Here is a 12,548-nt window from a genome sequence, read left to right as displayed (position 1 = left end):
AAGATTATTTTATTTTTGGACTTTTAAATGGGAACTTTTACAGTGGATAAATGCTAAATGTCTTTTTTGTTGTGTACTGGTGCAATTGAACTATGACATAATGGCACTGCCCAGGGGGAGCTAGGCATTCAACACTATCAAGGATTTGTGATGCTATCTGTCAGTTTTCACTAAGTTCGCTTCACAAGGTGAGCTCATTAAGTTAGTGCCAGTTTTTTTTTGTGTGCAAATGTATGGCTTAAACTCAGCAGTTAACATCCAAAGGTCAGGATTGTGTGTATGTGTATATATAGATTTTGTGTGAGAGGTATTAAGATTAAACAGTGATGGAATTGAAAGAACTGACATTACAGAACAACACATACAAGTATTACAATTTTTTTTTTTTTTTTTTTAGTAATTAGAGATTTCCATAACCGGATTTAGGGGAGTTGTGTTCAACAATAACCGGTTCATTTTATTTATTTAGAAAGAAATGTGGGTGCGCCCTTGTTTAATTACACCGTGTTACAAATTATTTTGTTCCTGGGTATTAATTGTTATTTCCTAATTGCTTATGCCTCAGAAATATAGAAAATGGCTATTATTCCCCACAAACTTTGCTGTTGTCACCAGGACAGTGATATTTTGAAAATGATGTATTTCCAATGAGAAAACGGGCGAATTTGTGTCTTTTCAAAAAAAGTCAGAAAAAAAACATCTACAGTAATGCTAAATCTCCAATCACTTCTAAATCTTTTTTAGTCATTTTTGTATTACTTCAGTATTACTTTATGTGGGCGAAAAGACACAAATTCCCCCGTTTTCTCTCCTAGTTCTAATACACTAACCGTTAACAAGTGCGGACGAGATGCAGTCCTGGGTCAGAGACGGAACAGATCATTAAGGCAGCACGGCGGACCGTCTTCCAAGTGCAAAATCAGCCGAGTGCTAACGGCGCAGGGAAATAACACTCGTAACTGCTGTAACTACGTTCTTTTCAACCGGCGCCATTTTTACCGACCGGGTCCGTTTTTGCGTTTTGTCGTTTTGTCAGCGGGTCACAATTTCTTGGTCAAAGTGATATCGGGGAGAAACGGTACTTCCCTGGGAATGGGAGCTATTATTTTACAGTATAGACTTATTCTGGTCGTTTTACGACGAATAACCCCTGTAGTATCGTACAGTTATTGCTGGACGCCTGCGAGAAAGCTGTGAGTATGATACGATTAGCGCCGTGGTTGCCACACTAAACCCGATTGCCCTCACTGAGCAGGTGGGAGTTGTCCTGACATGGTTGCATGAAAAGTGTGCATTTACTTTATAATAGCATTTTTGATATGTTGACGAAAATATGATTATATTTTTAAATGTTGAAATTACAGATGATGTAAACGATATGCAGGCGCCGGTGTTACGCGAGCTATGGGGGTTGTCATAGCTCAGGTATTAATAATAATACAACCTTTTACAACACATACGACTTTCAACACACTCAAGGACATCTTGCACAAAAAGGTGACCTATATAAAATCAATTAATACAATAAACAGATTAAAATGCAGAGATACATTGGGACTGTCAGTTATGAAGGAAAAATGAACTAAAATGTAGGCCTAGGCCTATAGGAGGTAGGCTTTCTAAGGCCTTTGAATGAAATTAAATGATGTGTGAAGGGAGTGTATTCCAGAGCCTGGGTGCCGAGCCGCTGAAGGCCCGCTCACCCATGGTGGAGAGAGGGATGAGGGATGGAGGGAGTGGGAAATAGTGTTCGAGGAGGTCTGAAAGGTAGCTAGGTGCCAGGTTATGGAGGGTGTTTTAAGTCAGTAGGAGTGAGCTAAAGATAATACGGTAGTGCACAGGGAGCCAGGGCAAATGGATAAGGATTAGTGTGATATGTGCAGACGATCTAGTGTGGGTGACCAATTGTAGTCTATTGGTGAGTTTAATAGGGATACCAGTAAGGAGAGAGTTGCAGTAGTCCAATTGGGAAGTGATCAAGGCATGGATAAGGGTTTCAGTGCTGGAGTGTGACAGTGAAGGACGAAGCCTGGAGATGTTGCAAAGGTGGAAAAATGGTGTCTTGTGACGGCTTTTATGGGGGGTTCAAGTGAGAGCATACTGTCCAAGATGACACCAAGGCTTTTGACCAGTAAACCATCTATGTTGATACTGATGTTGTGTTGTTTGGAAAGAATAGATTATGATCAACATGACCTGTGGTGGGAGTGGTGGGTCTGGTGGAGAGGTAAAGCTGTGTGCCATCAGCATACAGATGAAAATTGACTATGCATAATCTTGCCCAGTGGTAGGAGGTAAATGATGAAAAGAGGTGGACCCAACACTGACCCCTGGGGGAGACCCTGTGAAACAGCTGCACACCCTGATTTGATTTTTTTATCATCTGCACAAACTGTTGACTCCAGTAAGGTAAGGGGAGAACCAAGAGAGTGCAACACCCATGACACCAACACCGGTCTAACGTTCCAAGAGGAGTGGATGGGAGATGGTATCAAAGGCTCCACTCAAGTCAAGAAGGATGAGAATGGATAGTACGCCTGAGTCGGCTGCACAGAGGGCTGTTGTGCTGTGCTTAGCGCGAACACCAGACTGAAATGGTTCGTGAAGATTATTGGAGCTGAGATGGAGTTGAAGCGGAGTGGCCACAACCTGCTCAAGTGTTTTGGAAAGGAAGGAAAGGTTGGAGATGGGACAGAAGTTGTTCAGGTCATCAGGGTCAGCATTTTGTTTTTTAAGAATGAATGGGCACTGTCAGACACAAGATTCACCAGCATTGAGAAAGTAGGTATTTGTTGACAGTGCTACTTGAGCATCACGCAGAGGGCTATCTTAAAAAATAGGCTTTCTGTTGCCTTTCATGGTGGTATTTTTTGTTGTTTATTTGCTGTGATATAGGATAAATCACTTTCTACTGCTTTACATTTTTTAATTCTATGAACTAGTTTGCATAGTTTGCGCTTCTTTTAAAAGCATCGATCAATTTTCACCTTCCTCTGGAAGCACGATCAGATTTACTAAGAAATGGTTTATAAAATAAATGTCTTCTGCTCACTGTTGCTGGAAGTCAAATCATGTATTTCGTACTCTTCTCTTTGACATGTATGACTGTTTATTTTAGTCTTTTATTTTAGTCATATGTGCAATTAGTAGTGCCATCTTAATACTTCATTAAATGTATTATTATTATTATTTGTAGTAGTAGTAGTATCATCAAGTTAACCTTACTGAAGTCTATACCCACCTATATCAAGAACAATATACTAGTAATATCATCAATTTGTCAATTTTAAATTTCTTTAACCCTCTATCTGACTGTTAGGGTTACTTGGGGGCATTTAAAAATGTTCACATACCTACAACAGTTGGTTTTAAGCTGTGCACTGCTAGGCTTCTTTTCCTCAAGTAAAAGGCCAATTTTTTAACCAAAGTTGTTTTATTTTTCTGATTGGTGGGGGGGGACATGAAAATCTCTCCATATATCAAAGGGGGGCATGACTGAATTTGAGAACCACTGATTTAGCAGAATAAAAATGTACAATTGATTTTCTTTTAAGATGAAATGTTTATATGTACATTTATACATTTAAATATAAGACAAAGTTCATAAGCAGATACTTTAATTGGGAGACTTTTCTTTTAGTGTGTATTCGTGACAAAACTGATATTGGCCAATGGCACCCTTGGCTCCTAATGTTAATTTGAAACTAGTATTATTGGATAATAATAATATAGTATAATGGTCCAACCCCTCTTCTTTGTCTTCATAATCATAATAATAAGTATAATAATCATATATATTTTAGATTGTACAGTATACATAACAACCATATTAATTCCAGTCAACAATACACATGTGCTTACCTATTGTGATTGCTTGATAAATTTAAAATATTGTGAGTATGCATGCATATCTCCCCTTGCAATGGAAAATGTCTTTGAACAGATGTTCCCAACCCTGGTCCCGGGGGACCCCCTATCCTGCTGGTTTTTGTTCTAACCAAGCTCTCAATTACTTAATTGAACCCTTAATTTAACTATTAATTTCCTAAATCAGTCTTTTTTTATTATTTTAAACAGTAGGGGTTTTAAGTTAAATATAAAATTGTATAAGGACCTTATTATCTTATTAAGGAACCAACTTTTTACCAGTTACACAATTTTAAAAGTAAAATATAAGTAAATTATTACTTCAATTAAGTAATTGAAAGATGGATAGTCTGAGACAATAGGTGCATATCTGTTTTGAGAACTGTTTACTGACTACAGTAATAATAAATAATAATAAAATCTTCAGGCTGGAGATGAAAATGTAGTTCTGGAACCAGACCCCATGTGGTTAACCACTCTGGTCTGTATATCACAAGCCAACTGGAAGGCTGCCTACTATTTCCTGAAGCCATTGTGCTTTGTAAAAGTTTTTTATATATGTATTTAAGTAAAGACCCTAACCGCCTGTTGTCTGTGTGTGCAGTGTTCACCATGTTGCCACGCCTCAGGGCTATTTTTGCCCGCATGATGCCCGCGCTGGCCAAGGCCAGGAATGATGAGGTGAAGGTGGCCATGTTCTTATCAGGTGAGGAGAATGAGGATTGCAGCTGATTCCTGTAATGACAGATATTCCCAAGGCAATGTCGTTTCTATTTTGTGTTTAATGCTGAGTTAAATGGAACCATGAATCGTGTGTATTTAATGGAGAATGATCCCCGTGTCTGTTTGTCATCTCCCAGAGCTCAGCAGCTTCTGCAGGGGTATTATGCTGTATATGTCAGACCCTGGAGTGAGCCCCCACCTCAGAGTGAGGAAAGAGGACTTTGCTGCCATCATGGAGTGTGCCTTCAGAACTGTTTTGACATTCTGGCCTTCTCACTGGGGGGTATGGGCCGCCAGGAAATGTTGGGAGGAGGGGGTGTTCCACACATGACCAGTCAGGCTTTAGGGCCCAATGATCCTCTGCCAGCTTGTTTTGAGGCATACCGTGTTGGGTTGGGTGAGGCAGTTATCTACAGGGAGAGTATTGCCATAGTATAAATAATTGTCATTCTTACCCTTTATTCTGATAATCCTAACATGCTATCATAGCTGACACTGCAAGGGTGACTGAGAGAGTCATCTAGTCAGACTTGTTCGGAGTTGTTATTTCTGTAATTGCACTTTTCCCCTCTTGGCGTCCCTTACACTAACTGGCCTGTCTCTGTTGGTGCTGAAGCTGCAGGAGCCAGTATTCAATGCTTTGGTTGCCATGGCCCCCCTGCTGGCCCCTGATGCTCTCCGGAAGAATATACCCAGGCTGATCGCTATTGCAGTGCACCTCTACGAAGATGGCTACCGTGGTGACACAGTCAGCAAGGTAGGACTGTTTCTTCTGAATGGAATAACAGGTTTGAGATAGATGTCAGACAGGTTTAAGATTAAGGGGTTGGTTTTATTGTTTAAGATCAGGATAAGGGTTTGGTTTAGTTTCATAGATCGTTTTTTGGATTTTATACATTGTTTTAGAATTCATGTTAGCAATTTGAGCTACAGTAGCTCGTCTGTTGGATCGGACCACATGGGCCAGCCTACGCTCCCCACGTGCATCAGTGAGTCTTGGCCACCCATGACCCTCTCGCCGGTTCACTGCTTTTTCTTCCTTGGACCACTTTTGATAGGTACTGACCACTGCAGACCAGGAACACCCCACAAGAGCTGCAGTTTTGGAGATGCTCTGACCCAGTCGTCTAGCCATCACAATTTGGCCCTCGTCAAAGTCATACAGATCCTTACGCTTGCCCATTTTTCCTGCATCTAACACATCAACTTTGAGGACAAAATGTTCACTTGCTGCCTAATATATCCCACCCACTGACAGGTGCCATGATAACGAGATTATCAGTGTTATTCACTTCACCTGTCAGTGGTCATAATGTTATGGCTAATCGGTGTATATTGTGTAGTCCATAAGTCGTGCTAATTGGGGTCTGTGAAACCACGCATAGTGTCATATGTATTAGAGACTGTTTTCCTATATTTCTTAGAACGTGCACCAAATTGTAATGCTGGCCTTGGAGTCGGGCTACACTTTGCTCAACGCCTCCATGGATGACTTGCTGAGCATCCTGCACCGGGAGGTAGGTCCTGCTCTGCGGAGCTGTTGAGATGTACTGTGCAGCAGAGTGATGCTTTCCTCCTTGGTACCCAGTGACAGTGTCTTTCTCCTTCAGATCAGCGCCCGTCAGGAAAGCCAGCTGCCCGTAGACAATCATGGCAAGGTCCTGTGCTCCCTCACACTGCTCAGTATGTCTAGCTTTGTTTAATTCACCCGCACCTCAGCAGCTGTTAGCCTCACATCAACACTGAACTCTGCGGCTCTGTGGCCCCAGGAGAGAGTCCCGGTGCTGATTCGCTGGCCTGTGTACTGACCTCACTGCTCTGTGCTGCCTGCCTATTTCTAACAGCCAACGCCTTCCCATTGATGGTCGCCAACTTTATTACCGCGCAACTGAAGAGCAGCAGCGGGCCGAGCCGAACTGCATCCCGGCTGATGCTCACACACCTCTTCACTGCAGGTACCGTCCTCTCACACCCCCATCCCATTTCACTGCACTACAGTGCTGTTATCATTGTCAATACGTAGAGACACACAGACATTCTCAAGCTGTAACCATATTGTTTTTCCTCATCACTTTGAATGAATTGCTTTCCTCTCCTTTCCCAAGCAAGCAGTTTACTACGTTTACATGGCACTTCAAATCTTGTTCAAATCTGATTGGATTCGGAACTCCTGCCCCTCCTCCTCCTCTCCATTCAGATTGGGAAATCGTGTCTCTCTCAAACTTGATTCAAATCCCATCTCGCTGCCTGGTAAACTCACCAATCAGATTACAAAAATATTTAGTCTGTCTGTGCATGAGCGGGTGTGTGGTTTTTGCTTTAACACGATGTCTCATCCAAAGGAAACAGCAACGTACTACTGCAAAGATATTTCCTACTTTTTAAAATTTAATTAGCCTTCATAACAGTGTAAATAAAATATAAACAAAATCAAAGGTGACGTATACCAACCCGGACGCAGTCCGATTACATCATGGGTACTGAGATGTGAACTTGTTTTCCGATTACAGGGAAAGCCAAGTCATATAACCACAGTGAGCTTTTAGACAACCAGCCCTGCTTTTCCCAGCGCTCCAGCTCCATCTTCTGCTTGAGGCTGGGGGCCACAGCATTCGAGCTGAAAGAGCAGGTATGGGCCACGGAGCCAGACTGCAGGAAACAACCAGTCTGTGCATTTGACTTTGTTTATCTCCCATCATAACTCTGACTTTTCTGGCTGTGCTGACCGGCAGTGTAGTGTGCAGACTGACCTTCTGTCTCCTCTGTCCTCCAGGTCCCTGAGATTCTGGGGGCCCTGCAGCCCTGTCTGCCCCTCATGGACAACACGCAACTGAGAGTGATCGTCAGCCTGGCCTTCCAGCACCCGGAGCAGGTGGCCGAGACGCTGCTGAGCTGGGCCCTGCCAATGGACAGGTGAGCCCAACACAGGAGCTTGTCTTTTACAGTGAGTGGCTACTGTAAAGTAATTGAATGACTATAGTACTGATTGGCTCGTGTGTCTCAGTGTGTAACACAAGATGTATCTGTCTCACTGCGGCCCCATCTTCCCCAGCTCCTGGTGTAATCTGTGGCGAGCCTTGGGGGCTGAGGGCCACCTGTCCCGCAGGCTGCTGAGGTTCCTTATGGGGACGATGAGCGCCTCGCTGCCCAGGGACCCGGCTGAGGACTGTGTGACAGCTGCGCACCGGACCCTGACTGTGAGCACCCAGAGAGAGTAGCTGCCAATTCACTGCACTGCAATAGGCTTGTACACACTTTGAAATATAGCTTCCTCTAAATTGGGTGCCTTTTCTCATGGTGAGTGTGACCCTGTGTGTGTCTCTCCCGGTGTCAGGTGACCTGTGCCATGCGGGAGCTGCTGTTTGTTCCAGAGGGAGCAGGGGCCTTCCAGAGGGTCTTTCCCCAGCTCTTTGGAGCCCTCCTTCTGCAGATGGGCCGCAGTGAGAAGATCCTACAATCCACTCAGGAGGCTGACACTCCCAGCCAGCGCCTGCCAGGAGCAGAGAGTGTCTGCAGGTGAGCAGGGTCCCTGGACGGAGCAGTGCACCACTCGGGAGAGGAGGATGTCAGCATTGCCCACCACCATTCATTCGTATTTGCAGTGTTGCTGGGCAGACACAAAAGGATATGTTTGTTGAAAGCCATGTTTGGTACTGTTGGTGCTCTACTGGAGCTGCAGCAGTCCTAGGCCAATCACTGTCCTCTCCTCTGCCCTCAGAGACACCGTGCTGGCCATGCTGGCCCTGCTGCTCCAGGCCCAGCTGAAGAAGGTGACCAGGCAGATGGTGCAGGGGGCGGGCTGTGCGAAGCTGCAGAGCCCCGAGAGCTGCACTGAGGGCATCTGTCTCCTGGCCAGGTATGGGTCTCTCTCAGAGCTGGGCGGCACTGGGCTCTCATCACAAACACCGCTAACAGGAACATATTCACAGTTTCATCTCCAAACTAACTTGTGATCATTCAGGGGTTCCCTGTCTTTATTCCAGCAGGTGCCTCATTCATGAAATAGATTCCCCACAAGTCTCATTAGACTTTTTTTTAAATCTAAAGTGTTTTTAAATCTCTTTAACCCTGACCTTATTTCGTGTTTGTTAATATTCACATCACAGGGCCATAGAACAGTACAGATCTGAAGGGGGTGGTTCTTTGTCCCCTGTGACTTCACACTATAGTTCAGCCACAGCTCTCTCTCTGATCTGCTCCAGTAGGGTCTGTTTCCAGTCCTGTAGGATCCATTATTGATTGTGGATTGATTGCCTTACCGGCTGTCCCTTCTTTCTCCAGGGCCATGGCTCAGCATGCCGGCCCGCTGCTACCTGGCATTATGGAGGTCCTCGTCCCTTTCCTCAGCACTGACAGAGAGCTGGACAGAGTGACGGTGACAGCTTTCTTCTCCGAGGTGGGCCTTGCAGTCCACCCTGTACATTGCTGTGGCACCGGACTGCAGTGTGATGCTGTACTGGAGGGATGCTCTCACGGTGCATCTCTGTCCTGTCTTACAGCTGCTGTGTGACTCGGAGAAGCAGCTGAGGGCCATGCTGCTGAAGATCCTGATTCCCAGAGTCCAAGACCCCTCAGTGCGTGTGAGGGCGCAGCTGTTCCAGGGGGTGGGGAGAACCACTGCCTCCCAGGTAAGGACAGTATGCAGCACAGGTTCATTTGAAATACACGGATACTTGTGCTGGATCAGCCAGCCAGTGTGGAAGGGGATGTGGGGATAAAGCAGCTCACTGTCTCTGTTCATGTTCCTCTAGAGAAATGTCGTCTTTGCTCTGGGTGTCTGTGTGCAGGTGCAAGGACACGGCCGGGAGCTGCTGGCGATCCTCGGCTCGGACCTGAAGGACACCGATCTGACTGGCAGGCAGGCGGTCCTGGCAGCGCTGTCTGCCCTCTCTAATGTCCTGCCCCACCTGAGACAGGACAGCATCAGCCAGGATGTCATTGGAGACATCTTGAAGAAGGTCACTCTGCTTTTGGAAAATGTGAGTCGTTCTTCTGCTCTTCTTACTGTCTCCCCTGCCACAGAGACCCCTGTACTGACTTTATTCTAGTCTCTGATGGGCCCTTCTTTATTCCTTAGCCATCTAACGTCTGCCCTGGGGGATTTTGCCAGCACTACAGTCTCAGCTCATTTCAAACACATTGACACGTTTCTTTTCCATCTCGCCTTGACTCCAGTGGTCTCCAGCCCTGGTCCTGGAGGGCCCCAATCCACTCCCCTAGCACTTGATTTTTCCACTCAGGCTCTATTCCAGACTTCCTGTTCAGTTTCTTTGTGAGAGGTTTAGGTGTCCAGCCTGTATTGCTGTTGTGCTCAGTGTGTCACAGGCTGTGTTGTTGGCCACTACGTACCTGACCTCCCCCCTGCTTGTTTCCAGGACGACGAGGAGCTGCGTTGTGTTGGCGCCACCGTGCTGGGTGATCTGTGTCAGTGCCAGGCTGTGACTGCTCGCATCAAGCAGGAGCTGCAAGGGGTGCAGGTACGCTTGCTGCTGCACCTCCGAGACCCCAGCCCAGAAATGGCCCAGGTAAGGGCGGATCAGTGATTACTGTGCTGTTCTGGATTGTCTGTTACTGTCTGTGATCCTGCTGTGGGGTACGAATGGGACTGACCACCACTATGAGACGGTATCAAGAAGTGATGTGCTCTGGCTTTCAGGAGACATTCTGCTGTACGATTGTGCAGCTGTGTCATTAAATAATTGCAGAGTGTTGAAGCTCAAATTGTGTCTTGTGTGCAGGCCTGCCTCCTGTCCCTGGTCTACAGTGGTTCAACTCTAAAACTGGACACCTTCAGTTCCACCAGGATAGAAGATGAAGGGGAGCTGATCTATCACTGCCTCCTGGATGACCTCGCTGCATTCTTGGTAAGGACCAGGACAGCCATTATGTGCAAAGTGGCATCCTCGAACATTGCATCCCTCACTTTCTTCAATTGAATTGGTTGATACGCTATCAATCACTGTCAAGTCAATGATTATGACAATTAAAGGAGCTGAATGCGGTGATGATTTCTTGTGGTACCATTTCACTTTGTCACTCTAGTTTGCCCAGTCTGTAGGACAGACAGAAAGATGCTCCATGTTTGCTGCAGGGCTCTTGGGTTACATTTCTGGTTAGAGTCCAGAAATGTAACTACTACTCTGTGTAGTTTTGAGCTCTGGAACCGACAGCCTCCTGTTTTTTTAGGCGTCTGATTTCCCAGAGGCCCTGGGCGGGTCCTTCAGCTGCGCAAAGGACTGCCTGAACAGCAAGTTTCCTGAAGTCAGATCCAGCGCCACCATGTTTATAGGTGAGATGATGAGATAAACCTGGTCTGCATATAGGGCTAACAGGGGACATTGTAGCATAGATCAAGTAGTACTGAGTCACTCTAGACTCTTAAATGAACTCTGAGGTTTTGGTCATTAAGTGAGAGCAGCGAGCATTTTGGTAGATACTGTGAAGTGAACTATTGCATCGAAACCACAATGTCTAGTTGGTATGGTTCTGCTCACGATCAGAAACTAGAACCCCACAGAATCCCTCAGTTTGGGAGATGGCAGGATGGATTGGTATGAGAAGCAATCTGCAATTAATTCCTGTGCTTAGCTTTTCAGTTGTGAAGGGTAGATCCTGAGAGAAAAACATTGAATGGATTTTTTTCCATGGAACTACTGCGGCAGCCAGGATGACATATTCTCGTGTTATTTAATATCTCTGTGTTGAATTGTAATTCAGTGTTGCTCTCTCTGATCTTTAGGGTTCCTGTTTGAACATGCGTCAGAGTCCATCCTCAGAAGTCGATGGATAAAAGAGATCCTCCAAGGTAATGGAGCACATGAGCGAGTGTCAGTGGGTTACTACTGATCAGTGTGAGAGTAGGAGCAGGCTGGGGAGTGTGCGGCACATGTCTAAGACCTGCCTGCCTTTCCCTTCTGGGGACAACGTTCAGAATGAATCTCTGGGGTTGGAACCGCTCCTCACCAACAGAGGGAGCAGTGCTGGGAGTGGTGTGGTCCACATGCACACACCTCTAATCTAGTGCTATACAGCGTTGGTTTCTGGTTGTGTTAAAAGAGCCAGCCTTTGCTGCTGGGCTTTGAGCACAATGTATCGGACTGCTGCTGTGCTCTCTCTGTCACTTAGACACACCCAGTGCTGCCCGTTCAGCCTGTCCTCTCCTCATGTCTCCAGGTCTGAAGCGGGTCCTGCAGGAGGACCCCAATGCACAGACGAGGAGCTGCGCAGCTCAGGCCCTGGGTCACTGGACAGCCTTCCAGGACAGGCTGCAACAGATAAAAGACAGGAAGCCCAGGTGGAAGAGGGTATTCTGCTGCAGGCCCTGAGAAGACGGCATTGCCAGTCAGGGATGGAAAACATTGACTTTGACCCTCTCCATAGTAAACATCCCAGGGTCTACGACTCACGAAACACTCTGAATCTATCGATCAAATTGCAAAGAGAAAGAGGCCACTTTCAAAATTAGAATTTTGGATAAACGTTTATATTTTAATTTTGACATTTTCTGTACAAAATTCAGTATGTGGTGTGCAATTTCAGTTTTTTCAATGCTTTCACTTCTACTGAAATAATGAGAAATGGAGCAGAAACAGGCTGGACCACAGCAGTGTGGGAGGACACTGCAGACGGGCTGTAGAGGAATTGCATGTTTAGTAAAGCCATGTCCCATTTGCTGTGCAGTGTCCTCCCCTGCCGTTGTGGTCCAGCCTGTTTCTGAGTCTTTTATTCCTCAGATAGATAGTTTTCTCACACTTCAACCACTGCTCCGTTTCTCATTATTTAAAAATTAATAAATTAACGTTAATCCAAAATTCAAATTTGTTCTCATTTTTTCTAATTTCCGTGAATGTTCAGAAAATCTCATTTAAAAATCCAATGACTACCAGAGGGTGTTTTGCGAGTCGCAGACGCTGGAAGCTCAGCCTGCTGCAACCAAACCCTTCTCAGACAGTTGGCCA

Source organism: Amia ocellicauda, chromosome 5 (genome assembly GCF_036373705.1).
Source record: "Amia ocellicauda isolate fAmiCal2 chromosome 5, fAmiCal2.hap1, whole genome shotgun sequence".
Classification (NCBI taxonomy): Eukaryota; Metazoa; Chordata; class Actinopteri; order Amiiformes; family Amiidae; genus Amia; species Amia ocellicauda.
The sequence above is the reverse complement of the archived record's forward strand: the minus strand, read 5'-3'. Positions refer to the sequence as shown.